Here is a 15,511-nt window from a genome sequence, read left to right as displayed (position 1 = left end):
CATCCTATGAATGCCATCATTGTTTCCTTTCCTTTGGTGTTTCACATCATAAAGCTCCCGGAATGCAGCGTCATCGCCGCTTGAGCCTTGACTCAAATCCATTCGGACTCTTTGTTGTGCACTCATTCACATCACACGCGCACACACTTGATTATCAGTCATCTACCGTGGCACTCTGCATCGCGATCAACACACGACAGATGTGTGCAAAAGTTACACTTGCTTTCACTCAATCTGCTCCTTCTGGTTTCTCCTTTATATCCTACGATGCACGGAGAACACTATCAGTTACAATCAATGTACACACACGCTATCAGATGCCTTCACGCTCGCATTTCACACCCTTGCTGGAAAATATTGTCACGACTGTGAAATACACAACAGGCGAAACAACAGCGGTATTTGTTGAGCCTTTTGAAAAAGAAAAAAGAAAAAGTCGAGCATCCGAGCTCAAAGGAGTAATTCAGCTGCGTTAGTGGAAAGAGCCCGGAGTGGGTTGGAGACTTGTTCTCCTTTGAATCCGAACAGAACTTTTAGATCAGACCTGCAGCTATGCTGTGACTGCTAGTTTGATCAAACAGCTGCCAATATGAAAAGAAGTGCTGTATCCTCTCAGCACCTCGGGGCAGTGTGAAATGAATACAGCCTGCCTGGTCCTCCTCTCACATGCACCTCTTAGGCTTGCAGACATTTTTTCATAATTGCATATAATTCCACGTTAGGTGTCCCCACTCCGCCACTTTTAAGCCAGAGAGCTTTCTGACTTTGTCATTGATCTGGTTTCACAGAATTTCAATTAACTCATTCACTGCCATTGACGGCTATAGACGTGAAAAATTCATTTGAACTATTTCTATTAGTTTAAATTTTTTTCCACTATTGTTAACAAGAGTATGAAAACCTAGAATTTATTTTGTTGTATCTTTAGTACAGATATAAAATCGGGAGTCATGCGATCAATTACGATGACAAATTGTAATCGCCTGACGCCCCTAATTTTTTATATATTTTTTCTTTTTTAAATCTTTTTTTTTTAAGAAAAGGTTATTATCAAATTAGGAGTGTCGGGTGATAATTTTTTAAAATTGTAATTAATTGCATGACTTTACCAGTTAACTCACGATTAAAAAAGAAAAGATTATTAAAAATTAGGGGCATCGGGTGATGATTTTTTTAAAATTGTAATTAATTGCATGACTTCACTAGTTAACTCACGATTAATAACAAATTTTATATCTGTTCTAAATGTGCAATAAAAAAAATTCTAGGTTTTCATACCTTTGTTAACAAAAGTGGAAAAAAATAGAAACTAATAGAAATCGTTAAAATGAATTTTTGACGTCTATAGGTGTCAATGGCAGTTAATGAGTTAATGAGAACAATGATTTTAGGAGTCGGTTGAATATATATTATTCAAAAAGAATATTGCATTTTAAAACTGCACTCTCATGTATTCTTTCTTTTTCTTCTTTTTAATGGACGTTGCACACATTCATTGAGCGCGACCCATGTGATAACATTTAATGCCACCAGTTTCGTGTGAGGATCAAAAGAATTAAAAGGATTAAAATCAAACTTTTAGCGATTTTAGCCATGTTAAAATGCTAATTCCTCACCAAAAACATGACCAAGTTGTGTTTTCCTCCATTCGCCCCTGTATGAGAAATTCTAGGTTACTCTGCTCTCCAAGCACCAGCCCCTCCCAACCTGAGAAAACGAGCTGTTGGCACGGTTTGATGTCATTGCGTGCGACCCCACCCCCGCACCGCCTCTGCGGACTAAAAGCACGCCCACTTTCTCTGAGACCTCCCTCCACGGGATAATGACAAAAGTAGCCTTTATCAATAAACATTCTGTCCAAATGAATTCAAAGCAATCAATCATTCTTCACATTTGATTTAAAATCCAGTAAAACATTTGCGCTGATGAATTTTAATGAATGGATTTTGGTGTTGACAACAAATCACGTGTTGGCGACCCGCCGTGGTGCTTTTTTTTCCCCTCCTCCTTCATTCCTCTGACCTCTCTGCTCCCCTCATCTTCCATGATTTCTTGCGGCAAGGACCCGTTTTGTTTCAAAAGTTTATTCAAGAATTTAAAGAATCGGCTTAAAACCTATCTGTATGTTTCGTGGGCTCGGACGACGTCATGAGAGGGGCGCGGCAGCCACAGGGGGAGAGGCGGGGTTTTGCTGAATCGAGCGTTTGACTTCCGGGTAAGAGAAAAATAGCCACTGAAATAACTCGTTTTTCATAAGAAATTACATCGCGATTGTGTCAAAGGTAAGATTTCATCATGATATGCCTATTGTTAACTGTGGAAGGGCTTAAAATACCGTGGTGTAGTCCCTTTAAGGATGCTTGGGCAAGAGTATATCCCTGGTTTATGTTGTTCTGTCATCTTGATAGGTCCGGATTTTGGCTGGATTTTGACTGACAGGTTCATGAAAGTGTGCAGACACACTCATGTCTCCACTTGCACACATGTATTCTCATATACACAAAAAGGGGATGACAGTAGTGTTCGCTTCAGAATTGGGTCTATTTTGGGATTTTAAAAAGTCCACTAGGAAGATAGGAGGATCACCATTGTGAAAAGATCAAATAAGAGTAATCATGGACGATTCATGAAAATAACAAAGCTTTTTCCTGAGATATTTTTAAATCTAAAATAGAAGTGCAACTATTTTATGTTCAAGGGCCGATTCATTTCAAGCCATTAGTCATCATGAAAACAGAAACATACTCTTATGAAATTGGAATTATGCCATAATTGTTGTTTATGATCCACCCCAAGCCCACTGAGTGCTGCACTGCTGCTCACCGCTCCAAAAAAACATGTTTGGTGCAGGCTGAGGCCCTAAGGCGAGCTGAGAGTCAATGTGCATTCCTTTCTGCCTGATTTAAAAGAGTCTAATCAAAAGGTCGCATCTTTTTTCCTGGTGCATTTAGTTGATCAGAGATGAGCAGGAGGCATTCAAAAGTGCATGTGACCAAAATGTGTCTAATTTCTTGGCATGCAGATGTCAGAAGCAGTTCCATTGAGGTTTAATATCTCTTCATTGACAGCAAATCAATCTATGAGGTGTGTCTTCATTATATTAATATAGAAGATCATTGCGCAACTAGATGAAGCAATTTCTGGATAAATTGTGTTTGAATGATGACATGCTGAATGAAAAAATATAGAAACGTGGAATCATATTAAATGATGTGGAATGTTGAAAGTTATGGAATTATGTTGAATGGTATTGAATGATTTGAAATGATATGATGTTGAATGACAGAGAATGATACTGAATGGCAGTGGTAAAAATGTATGTATAAAACAATGTGGAATGATATTGAATGATATTTCATGATATGGAATTTGGTGATATTGGTGAAAGTGTGCAAAATGTGAGTGCATTTTTTTTTTAAATTTTGGGTTTGTGGCAATTGAATGTAATTGTATGGAATTTGATGAACTCATATTAAATTGAGTGACTTTTGAATAGGAACGATGTAAGCTCTAACCCTCAATCCTAACCCTAAACCAGTCCCTGCAAAATGAGTGAGGAATTTTGTTGGTCAAAAATATGCAATATTTAGTGAAATTTTTAGATTTTTTTGCTGTGACTGAATTGAGGGAGTGTTGAAAATTGATCCGAAGGTGAATTGAATGTGCTGAAGATTGAGAATTTAAAATGGGAGTGAATTGTTGAATAGCTCATAGAAATGGGGATTTTTGGGATGAAAAATGTTGAATTTTAGGAAAACTGTGGTGAATGATAGGAATGAGGATAATAAAGCATACATTTTTGGAACATGTTGAAGTTATAATGGTATGAATTAGTTGAGAAATATAGAAGTAGTTGAACAGCACAAAATGGCAGAATAAATATATAATTAAAAACGGTAGAATAACGTGTTTCAGCATTCACACAATGACAAAAATACATGTAGGCTACATTAGATTGACAATACGTGCGCATAACAGTAACATACTTGTGTTGGTCTGTTGTGTTAGAAATGATTTTTTTATATATATATACACAGAGCAGTCACAACATTAAGATCACTTGCCCGATATCAAACCATGCAAGAAAAAAAATAATCCGTTTGAAATAATCTGCCTCACTAAGATAATAACGTTTATATTTTGATTGACACAATGTATTAATTGAACAAAATGGACACTATTGTATTGGTAGATGGTGTAATGTGATAATTGTAATTGCATCATATAGATGTGTCTAAAATAAAATAATAATAATAATAATAATAATAATAGATTTTATTTACAACACACTTTACCTGTATACCATAAATCTAAGGGAACAAAAAAAAAGAAACAATACAAGCACGCTCTATATAAATAGTGCAAATATCCTAGTGTAATTAAAAAGCATGTAGGCTATTAGGTGATTGATTTATTGATTGCCATATGCTGTTTTCGAACTGTCACTGAAAGCAACCACACCTCATAGATAGATAGATAGATAGATAGATAGATAGATAGATAGATAGATAGATAGATAGATAGATAGATAGATAGATAGATAGATAGACAGACTTACTTCCTGGAGTCCTGTACTGTTCGCTGGAGTTACAACCATCTGATGTAATCAGCTGTTGGGTGCAGTTAAATAAATATAAAATCTATACTATCAATTTAGGTGGTAGTTATATGTCGAATCAGCATCAACAGGCAGGCATGGAGATGCGAGTCTTGTTTTGATGACTCATCATGAGGTAAGAGGAAACAGCTCCCCCTGGTGGAAAATGGGTGATATCGATGGCGACAGGGCTGTTGAATTATGATTGCATTGTCATGATTCTTTGTTTACTCAGCGCTCATCTTTGGTTGTGTGGCAAAGGAAGGAAAGTGGCTACACAGATGCTACCTCCTGTGTGTCAAGCTGAATACGCTCATTATGATTCATGACTCATGTCCCAGGTGCAATGACTTCTCTCATTTAACTGAGCATTTGCATTTTCCGCCTCTTCCATTTAATGACGGCGCATTTTCCTTTTTGCATGGCCGACTCATCCAGGACCAATTTGGATTTTTACCTGCAGGTTTTCTCTGTTTTTCTTCCTCTCTGCCTCATTGACTCTAATATGGGCTTCCTGGAAGGGTTCTCTTCAGACTTGTTCCCACAAGAGCTGATGACTTAAAATCATTTCAAAGGTGCTCATGATGAGAATGTAGATCTTTGTGGTCTCAAACAGCTGCATTAGATTTGATTTTAGATTTGATTTTCCTGCAGACACAAGTGTTGCGAATATGGACAATAAAAGCCCCTCCCTCACCATCACCCAATTCTCCTCTTTTACTTTCTGCTTATCACAGCAGTCTCGGCTCAGGTGCCTTCTCAACTATCCATGGCATAAAACTTTTTTTTTTAATGTTATTATTAGATTAATACAATACAAACAACATAAACAGATTTCAATTACAGCTATGTGCTAATAAACAAAATGTTCATCTCATATAGCCAAAACGTGTGGACTGAAGGAAGAGCACAGCAGCAGTACAAAATGTGACCTACATATTACAGCTTTAAAGTTATAAAGGGAAATGGTTTGACCCTTCGATTGGAAGAAATGTATGACCCTCTCACTTCTGAAATGATGGCCATGCCCCTATGTATAGACATTAATGGTAACCACAGCATTCATTTCATTCTTGCGGGCACATATCTACTTAATTTTTGTTAATTTATGGCTCAATACCTCCACATGTAACGACACGCCCATAGCTATATGTTGTACTTTGTGTCCCGTGCCAACTGGCAAATGCTAAACTGCTGCTTTTAATTAAACAGCAAACATTCAAGTCTCCATTTTGATATATGACTTCACCAGGAATAGGTCAGGATGTTCATCGCAGCAGCTGATGTCATAATGGATCAATTTTAGCAAATAATTTGGAGTAAAGTATAAACATCACATATTATGTTACCACATTGTTATTGTTCATGGTACGGTGTAGTGCACTTCATGTAATGATGTTCCAGTAGCCGAGTTCGGGGAACTTGGTGACCCAGACGACATCTCCAGCCAATATGACTCTATCGCTCATCCGAGGTCTCGGCGTTTAGCGTGAAGGGTCTTGTCTCGGGACCCACCAAGATGAAGTCAGGGATGTTACTTACTGAGAGATGCACAAATGTCTGAAGAAAGGATTGATTTCCAATATCCAAGATCAAAATGTTTATTACTGCTGATCTGAATATGAACCACATAAGGTTAAAAGTATATTATGCTTTACAACTATAATGAAAAAAATATTCTTCTTAGTGCTGCTTTAAACATGCTGATGCAGCATTTTGGCAATTGTGAGTCTGTTAATGTCGCGGTTTTGTGGTAGAGTCTGAGATGTGGACCCAATTACAAGGAGGCCGAGGTAAAGTCCAAAACAAAAGGGTTTTATTAATTAAACAAAAACAAGGGGGTGCACAACGTGCCGACAGGAAACAACAAAAACAACAAAGTTCTAAATGGACGCAAACTCAAGTGGCATGACAAAGAACTGGCAAGACATGAGAGAAACGACAAAATGTGGAAATAACAATGGACCGACACAGACTGGACAAACACAACAGACTAAGGCCCCGTCCACACGAAAATCAGTTTCAATGTATCCTCACAAGTTTCTTACCATTTAGGCCGTTCGTCCAAACGATGGCTTTTGAAAGCAGGCTCCAGAGTGGAAAGATTTCAAAACGTGCCACGTACGCGTCCGTCTGGACACCATATGCAGGATACTCCTCCAGTGATGACGTAATGGTCGCAGCTCGATGACGACGCATTGTCGCACATTGATGACGTATGCGCCAATTCTCGCGTGACTGCGCGCAATCCGTCATTCTGTCAGCAACAATGGCGGATAGTCGTGTCGTAGTCGTGTCGTAGTCGTTTTGCGCAGCCTCCTTAGCTTGCTTATGCTTTTGCAGCATAATATTTTGCTTCTTTATTCCCACGTTCAACAAGCGGTGTTATATTTGAATCACCCGCCATTGTCACTTCTCCTGTGTTTGTCTTTTTCATGTTGTTTTGATACATACAAAGCCATGTTTTTTTTTTGTAGATTGCAATAAAGTTAGAAAAAAAAGTGTTCGTCTTCTTTGCTGATTCTTCTTCTACGCTTTCCGTTAACTCTCTGTGGCTGGCTGCGCTACAGCGCCCCTCCAGACTTGGCGTATACATTACAGCCGTTAAACGTCCTCAGCTTCTTCTTTTGACAAAAGTCTTGAAATGCTTCTGTGTGTACGAGATTTGTTTGAGGAACGGTCTGGACGGGGCCTAAATACACCAACACTAATGAGACACACCAATAGGCAGAGTGCACCGATTGGGAAGGGAAGAAACACACAGGTGGACGTGATCAGACATAACGAGACAAGGGGAGGAATCAGAAACACATGACAAACACCAACCACAGACAAAAACAACAAACACAACCATAATAAACAAAATCCAGCCCTTACAAAACCAAAACATAACAGTTAAAGTGCTATTAATAGCATTTAGCTTAGGCTTTAGTAGCATCGCAGTTGTTTCATGCTGTTGAAGGCTGCACTTGTTAAGCTACTGTATTTGTGGTCAGAAGTATTTGGCGTGCTTCTGCAATGACATTTCCTCAGTTGGTGCAATGCATTCCACACAAACGGCTTGCCTCAAACCAGCGATGCAATAGTGTCTACACTTAGAGTGGGTATAATAGAGGGCAATAAATGTTCTGTGGGTGAGCAATGAGTTGTAGGATGAAAAGTTGAGGCTTGCCGTGGAAGAAACAATGTCATGCAGGTAATGAGTTGGCTTCAAGTGCTTGTTATTTCAAAACACATTTTTCTCCTTCACGGTGTGATCGTGAAATGGCTTGAGACTTTGCTGTGGCATGTTTGGGATTTGTCTCGGGATTCCCACAAGGCTGCCAGTCTACGAGAAGCACAACAATCCTTAAATAGAGTAAGTGGACATACATCTGTATTTGCACTTCATTTAATGACAGTAGAATGTCCAGCAGGCAGCACGACGTAGTGTGTAGCAGACCTGCCTCACAGTTCAGGTTAGGGGTCCGAATTTCAGCTGTGGCCTTCCTGTGTATGGTTTGCATGTTCTCTGTGCTTCATTGGGTTTTCTCAGATACTTAATTAAGCTTCCTCCCACATTCCAAAAACTTGCCTGTTAGCTGATACTAAATTTACAGGTGTGAATGTTATTTATTCATTTGTTGTTGTTTTTTTGTCTATGTTCCATTCAATTGACTGACATTCATAATAGCGTAAATACAGGTTAGAGGATGATTTGTCTAAATCAGTGATTCTCAAAGTGTGGCACTTGAAAGAATCACTGCCCAAGTAAAGTTCTGTTGTATTTAACCTTTTTTGGGGTACAACTTTCCTTTATTTAGTCACAGTGTTAATGTTTAAACTGCATAATGTTACATGCAATATTATTATTTTTCGTGAACACTGCCGGGCATTATGATAGTACTGGCACTCAAAAGTTTTCTAGATGTTGCTTCAAATTGGTTAATTTAATTGTTGTTGCATAATGAACTTAAGTTATCACCTGTCCCAAATAGACACTTCACTTTTTTCCTTCAAGAATAAAACGTAAAGTAACTGTAATGAACTCAGTTTATAGGCCCTATTGTTCACATATTCACATTGACAACCTAACCCTATATTGCTAACCAAATCAGTAGCACCTCCAAATAGAAAGTGTACTGTTTTACTTCCAATTTTGAAGATCAAGTATGGAATTGTGAGTGAGTTTTCACATGCTGACTGATCTGTCGTGACAGCGGTATGTTTGTATTTTTCGTTGTTTTATCTCTTTGTGAGATTTTGAAATGTATTTACTTGTAGAATGACTGGAAACTAGAAAGTTGGATGCTTTTGCTTTTTACGTGTCATTTTAAATACCATTTCATAAGACATTATTGTGTGTTCTCAAGTTTATTTATTACAATGTGTATTTTCTTTTAATGATTGAATTGAATGTTCACTCAGTGAGTTCAAGCGTGGCTTTTCACTGGCTGCCACGTACAGATTACAGATATTGTAAACGATTTCCCTGTGTATCCTATTATGTCTCTGTATTTTCTTCAGAATAATTATTTTATTTGCCTGGTGGTTTTTCTCCGGGTACTCAGATTTACTCCCACACTCCAAAAACAGACAGGTTAATTTACTTGTACACTCTAGATTGCCCATAAGCACGAGTGTGAATGGTTGTATGTCTATACTTGCCCTTGGACTGGCTGGAGACCTGTCCAGAGTCCATCAGCGAGGATAGGTCCATCTCACCTACAACTCTATGAGGACAAGCGCAGCAGAAAATGGATGGCATATGGTTTTAACACGCATTGTCATTTACTTGTATAAATGACTTTGATATTATTTTAGCTTATTTTGAGAATTAATTTGTACAATAAAGACATGACTCTTTTAAACGCCTTACCCTATTAGAGTCCAACAACATATATATTTTTTTAAAAACATAACCAAATATCATGCGTTCCCTCTCTTTCCCTCTTTCTGTCTACTCTTTAGCTGCCCTGTCCATGAATGGCAAAATGCCCCCAAATAATAATATCAATAACAAAAATAACAAAAAATTTCGTATTATGGTCTTTCTTGTAACTGTACATAGCCCAAATATCTCTGAAATGCTACCCCCTACTGTTGTGGAGTGTTATAAATATTGTAAAATGTAATGTAAAATTGTAACCACTTTTTTTTTCATTCAGCAGAAGAGTAAAATTTGTCATAATCATCACGTGAGGTGAGGTTGAGACATTCTCATAACAACAGGTATGCCTGTACAAACAATATGGAATAGGAAAGTAAAGACGTTTACCACAATTTTAATTAGCAGGTCTAGTCATAATTAACATTTTTAGTCTAGCCTAGCTAAATATGAGGGCACTTATACTTACCCAAACAAAAATTAAAAGACAACATAAGACTATTAAAAAAAAGTTGTCTTTAAGCACTTGATTAGACGATTATTGCTTTCGAGTCAACTCTCGACTGTTCTTGACATGTTTAATCAGAATGAACTTTTGTTTACCTAAGCCAACCAGAGAATGAACATTTGCAGTTTTGATGTTAAATCATCACCTTGCTGGTTGTTAATGTACTGTAGGAGGTACAGTAGCATCACGGACCGTGGCAATTTACCCTCCACATGAATCTTGTGTGTGCAAATACGGTTACGCAGGTTGGCACACACCTGTGAAGGAATGTGCTGCTTGCCTTTTAAGTCGGGGTTACCCGAGAGAAATCTGTTAAGAAAGTGCATGGTACCAAAATCTAAGCATGTGCACTCAGTCAGTCAATCGCACTCATCCATGCTGGGAAGATAGTTCTCTGTCAGTGTGGCCCTCTCAGATTGAATTACTGTCATAGCTGCCTTGATGACTCTCTTCAGGTGATAAAAGAGGTGTTGATACAGCCGCATCTGGCAGGCCTCCGGGATCTCGACAGATTGCGCTCTCACCCAAGTCTATCAAAGCCCCGACAGCATCAGCGCACGCCCCGATGAGTCGATTTGGAGCATATTGCGGGATTCAATTAGATTGTTGAATGGGCGGGACGAACTCTTGATGTTGTTGACTACATTTGGATCCATTCAGAGAGGGAAGGATCGGTCTATAGAACATCTGCTCCTAGCAGGGTTTTTCCTGAGTGTGTCGCCCAGGGCTTGTTTTTGAAAGCCTTTGATTGATCACAAGGATTTAGGGTAAAATCCCGCACAATTTAAAACTAATCATGAAAGACTTATACAATGTGCTGCGAAAATGCTCACCGCTGAGCAAAGACGCCTTGGATGTGGCACGGCAGCTGTTCCCATTCACAATGTTGACACTTCAAAATAATTAACTGTTGATTGTGTTCCAGTATACGAAGTAATCTTGACTGTGTGCACACACCCAAAAAAAATTAGTGTGGCTAAGACCCCTGAGCGAAGCCATTTTTCAGGCAACTACCGAAAACTTGCCCGACTGGCTCTGACAAAGCCTTTGAAAGGAGGGGCGAGTCTTTCCTATAATGTACAGTAGAACTCACTAGAACCTGTGAGCATATATATTTCTTAGTGTGTATGTTCCTAATTTTTATTTTCGCTGCCTATATACACATACATTCACTTTGCTGCTATTGTATTAGGACACACAATTACAAATGATGACCCAACACTGACAACTACAGGCTGCTCAGAGAGGGACATTAGTAGAAAGGAATTACCCCGAGGACAAATCAGTACAGACTTGGTGAGCTGACACTGTCTTTGGGGTGTACAGCAAGTCTGCTGAAGCTCTGAGGTAATGTTTGTCTCTGTCTCCCTTCAAGATAAACCTGTCATTAGGCTACTGACAACCCTGTCACATTCTCACTCTGTTTCCCGTTTTATTTCTCAATCAGCAAGGCAGTCCATCACAAACGTCATATTCAAGAGAAATAATGCATATTCTTAATGTCCAGTGTTGAAAGCTACAAGATGGACTCTTATTACTCGTACCGCTTACTAACTGTAGGTGGAGATGGTTGCGTTACCTGATGCTGTTTTGACATCATTCTGTCTTCTCGTGTTAACTACTGTTGTGTTACATTCGGGTTACTTTCACCAAAACAACCATTCACACTCACATTCACACCGAAGGACAATTCTAGAGTTGATGAACACGCATTGTTTTTGGAATGGAGGAGGAAGTCGGTAATGTATTGGGCGTTGACGAGTGTATCAACATATGGAAAGGTTAACATTTTTAGTTTAAAATAACTCACTATGTTTTTTTCTCTTTTGTGTCATCTTAAATTCATCTACATTGCTACTAGCCTCATGCTAGCTAGCGCTAAGCTAGTTTGTTTCTCAGGTTCGGCGTTCAAGTAGAAAAATCAATCCCTGTAAATTTTTTATTCTGTACCATCCCAATCCTGTGAATTAAGGTCAACTCTTCATCTGTGGGAAGCCTGCGGGGGTTCCTGTGACCACTGGATTCCTGTAAAAATGTCAACCTATACACACACATGGGTACCTTAGGACACCGTGCCGGTAAAAAGGCAGAAAAGAGCTTAGACGGCCAATGTGTAAAATGGTACGATTTCACCCAGATGAGAGGACAGAAGCTCATTGTTGGTCCTTATATAGTCTTGACTTCAGTCTTTAGAGGGTGAAAGGTATCGATAATCATATTACCTTAGTTCTCCAAGAGAAATGCACTTTGCTGCTTCCAAAATCAAATAACTTTCCAACTTTCTCTTAAGAATGAAGACGGTGATGAAAGAAGACACTTGTTAATGAATGGGTGCCATAATGTCATTTGTCTGTCTTCACGGCAATATAACAAACAATAACCATAAATCAACATACTGTAGGTGTAGAGGCTCTTTAAAATCATTAAAGACTTAGTGAAAGTGAGCGTCTCTTGATTGTGTTGCTTTCTTTATGCCGTTTCCCTTTTGTGCTATTCTTTATCTCATTACCATCACTGAAGCTGACCTCAGAGCTGAGCATCCAGCTGTGCGTCCCTGCCCTACAGACAAACCTTTGCCCCGGTGCTGAACTGCAGGATCATCTAGCACTGTCACGGCCTCATCTGCAACTGTCACCGAATGACCTCAGTGACTTGGAGGCCTTTCAGGGCACGGTACATGAAGAGTCCTCAGTGGAAATTACTTTAGGAATGACCTGAGATATCACCTGTCCGCCATCTTTGTTTACAGCCAACACTGACTGTTATTTACTGGCATTCAGAAAACTTAAGTTCATACAACATTTCAATCATTCACGTTACAGGGCCTCAGTTTGAAGTCCCCAGGTGCTTGGACAGAGCACATGTTCTGTTTGTTGCCTCTTGATTCAGCGTCGGGAAATGAAAGGGTGATAACATGCTTGAAAAGGTTTGTGGCGCTCACTTCAAAACACTTTGGTCACCAGCATTGCGGGATACATATCAAAAGGAGCACTTTCAGGTATCTCTTTACGTCTTTGGGTTGAAAGTGAGGGTGTTCCCACATCTTGGCAAGGCATGAGTGGAGCAAAGGCAGAAGATTAATGATATAATAGCCCTGACCACATGGTTTAGTTATTTAAACTGGCAGCACCAGCTCAAATTGTTTCATGGGTTTTTGCAATGATACATTTGGAGCATGTCCGGACAGGTTGTAAGATGCTAGAGGAGAGAATTCATTGCAACTCCCTCTGAACTGCTCAGCCAAAAGACTGCAGCCTGGAAGCTATGACACCATCAGGAAAGTACACGTATGTCGAGTGTTTTCTCTCCCTGCAACTTGTTTGTGCACCTTTTTATTGTTGACTCTTGCCTCCTGCATCACTGCAAAAGCACCGTATTGTACTGTAAATAACTCAAATGTTTTTTTTAAATGGTGCCAGTTTGACCCTGGAACAGAGTTTTTCGACTTCCAATTGTTCCGGAGGTCAACCAGCGTAACTTCCTTCATTATAGTTCGACACCAGAGGTTCTGCTATATTAAAATGATTTTTGTAAAAATCCACACTTACTTAGGGTCTCTCGATAAAAGCGAACTTCGTCCTGTGTTTTTTCTTTTTTAAGACAAAAAAAGGTTGTGCTTTACCTTGATTAGTTTCGGCGAATGTGGCAGTCGTCGCCGAAACTAGTCTAGGTCAAAGCACAACCTTTTTTTGTCTTAAAAAAGAAAAGCCACAGGACGATATAGATTTGTAGACAGGATGGTTTATTTGTTTATTTATTTATTTTTAGCCAAAAACAACCTTTTTTGAGCGACCAACGATGAAGAGGATCACTAAATCCTTGAAAGGCAACAAGAACTGTCCATTGAGCATAGGAATGTGGGTGTCTGACTGCTACGACGTCTGATGACGGTCAGTGATGTTGCCTATAAGCATCTGCAGAGGTCTGTAGTGAGTTTGGTGTTTTTATTCTAAACATCCCGTGTCATGACGCCGGAGACATTGGAGGATTACTGTAAGCTTAGCTCAGGTGACGTCCTGCGGAGGGGGGCAGGTATGAGAGCCCTCCTTACTTAACCCTGCTAAATTAATGAATTAAAGGGATCAGTATAACATATCATGTGAAGATACGCCACCAAATGGGGACTTGAACACAGTCCAAGTTCTCATTTCATTTCTTAAGTTTTGCTCGTTTTCAGAGCTTTCAAAGGCTGCACAACAGGACTGGTATGTTGCTTCAAATCATTATGAAAAGCTCCTACACAATCCCCCCACAGAGCTCTTTGTAGGTGCCTTAATGCCACTGACAATACCTTGAAGCTATTTGACCACTGTGTTTACATGCAAAAATCAGATAGAGCATGGGAAGTCAGATAGACCTTGCGAGGCCTTGTGCGACTCTCTTGTTGGGAGTGCAGATTGTCGACTATCTCTGGCTTCCATCTCCGAGCCTCAAACACCGTGCTGTTAAGAGAGTGCATGAATGAGCTCCTGCAGCTCCTCACAGTATCTCTGGAATCACATAAAGACAACTTTGTGCTCTGCAATTTACTGTGCCGTGCTCAGGTGCTTGTGCATGTCTCAACCAGAGGCAAGACAAAAGTATGACTGACATAATCATGTGTCACGAGATTTATGGCCAGAGAGAGCGAAGTGGAGAAAGAAATGTGAGCGCACGTTTCTGGCTCCGCCTCCATTCCTTCAAATTATTGTCTTTAATGCCTTCTACTTGTTTGATTGAAGAGTTGGCGGATGTTGACACGTGAGCGGTCAATTAAATCAGATCACAGATGCATCCTCATAATGTCAGGGCAGCTTTGTGTGTTTTAACATTTAGCATCTGCGAGATCATGGCTAAACCAAGCATAACTCTGCTCACCACTTCCAAAAGTGAGCGTGTTTTGACAAACACAACTCCAAAGGGGAACGTAACCAAACCTCAAAGCAACATACATATTACACACCCTTGAGCATCTTGGCATGGACGCGATCCTGTTTTTGGAAAAACAGTGTTCACGTTATAATTAGCATGTCAGTGATTGCGCAGGGCATGTAATATCAAAAGAAGTGGTATTTTGTGGGGATCAAGCCTCTGCGGCCTTTATGTGGTTTCTATTTTGTGCAGCTGGAATACACAGCAGGTGCATCGTTGGTACTTAACCACAGGGTTTTTATTTATGGCAGATTACTATTGATGGTTTGACAGTGGAAATCGTTAGGATTATTAAGGATTAGAAGAATTTTAAAAGGTACAAAAGTGCTCTGTAACTTTAGAACACCACATTCAAGATAATGTAAGCAGTGAGATGTAATTCATCAAAAAGTATATTTGTTGAAACGCTAACCCAAATGTAGTTAGTTCAATTAATTGGCTAGTGCATTTGGAAATCATTTTTAAACAGCACTGAATGCAACTCTGAAAAGTACCAGTAACTCTAGACTGGTGCTTGCTTCTCACACAACTCGAGGACTACAGTACCTAGCAAGCAGTGCACCATCAATACATTAAGTAATTCTAATTTATAAGTACAACAATTAAGTTTCTTTAAACAAGCTACCTG

Source organism: Vanacampus margaritifer, chromosome 1, assembly GCF_051991255.1.
Source record: "Vanacampus margaritifer isolate UIUO_Vmar chromosome 1, RoL_Vmar_1.0, whole genome shotgun sequence".
Taxonomy (NCBI): domain Eukaryota; kingdom Metazoa; phylum Chordata; class Actinopteri; order Syngnathiformes; family Syngnathidae; genus Vanacampus; species Vanacampus margaritifer.
Note: the sequence above shows the minus strand (reverse complement) of the source record.